The sequence below is a fragment of the Buceros rhinoceros genome, unplaced genomic scaffold, assembly GCF_000710305.1.
Source record: "Buceros rhinoceros silvestris isolate BGI_N320 unplaced genomic scaffold, ASM71030v1 scaffold28309, whole genome shotgun sequence".
Classification (NCBI taxonomy): domain Eukaryota; kingdom Metazoa; phylum Chordata; class Aves; order Bucerotiformes; family Bucerotidae; genus Buceros; species Buceros rhinoceros.
In genome coordinates, this window is record NW_010433702.1 from 383 (window position 1) to 1,320 (window position 938).

A 938-nucleotide genomic window follows, 5' to 3' on the forward strand; every position below is an offset into this window, starting at 1 on the left:
CTGATTAGCCCCGGGTTTGGCACAGAGATTTTCCAGCACCTAAATAGGGAACGGGATCGTCTCTTTCTCATCCGACACCTCTCAGAGGAGGCGGCGCGGCCGCGCGGGGCGGGAGCGAAGAGCCGCTCAAGCCCTTGTCCCAGCCTGTGTTTCCAGTTGGGCTTTGAGGAAGGACCAGCAGCGTTCGGTGCCGTTTGCTGTCATAGGTGTGAGTCGGGCTGAGAGCCCCGTGGTTTGATTTGTGTGACAGAAGACGCATTTCGATCACCACGGTACTTAGGTTATGGAAATAACGCCCAGCACCCGCCGTCGAGATCCCCCCAGCACCGACCCAGAGCTTCCCACCGGGCCTCGGGAACCAGCGTCGTCCTGCCTTGCGCTTTCCTCCCCCGGCTTGCAAACACAGCTCTTGGATCTGGGAACACGGCGGGAGGGCACCGCAGCCAGGTGACAGATAGTGGGTGCCAAGCACCAGTTTGTTACTGGGTGCACCTGGAGTTTGCTCCCTGCAGAGGGGCTGAGCTGGTGCAGGACAGGCAGGCTGCGCGGGTTGTGCCGCGGACTAGCCTGGCCCGTTCACCGAGGTGCTGCCACAGCTCTGGAAGGGGATATTTTCCATGCAGTGCTTGGCGCTGGCTCCTTCCCCTCGAGCTCGAGGAGCGCCCAGTCGCGGGGAACGGGCTGGGTGGCAGCGAGAGGGAAGGGCCACGATGGCAGCGCTGCCTTTCCCGGGAGAAGGGAAAGTGTCTTCCTCCGTCAGAAATCAGATCGGAATGGGAAGACGTTTTGCCCAGCACAGCCAACGCGCCCTTCGCCGCCCGCTCGCTCTCTCAAAGCAGCTTGGCCTGGGAAGGAAACGCAGGAGGGAAAAAAGGCAGAAAAAAGCTGTAAGTGCAGCCGGGGCTGGGGGGCAGGAGCTGGCCTGGCAGTTCACCCTT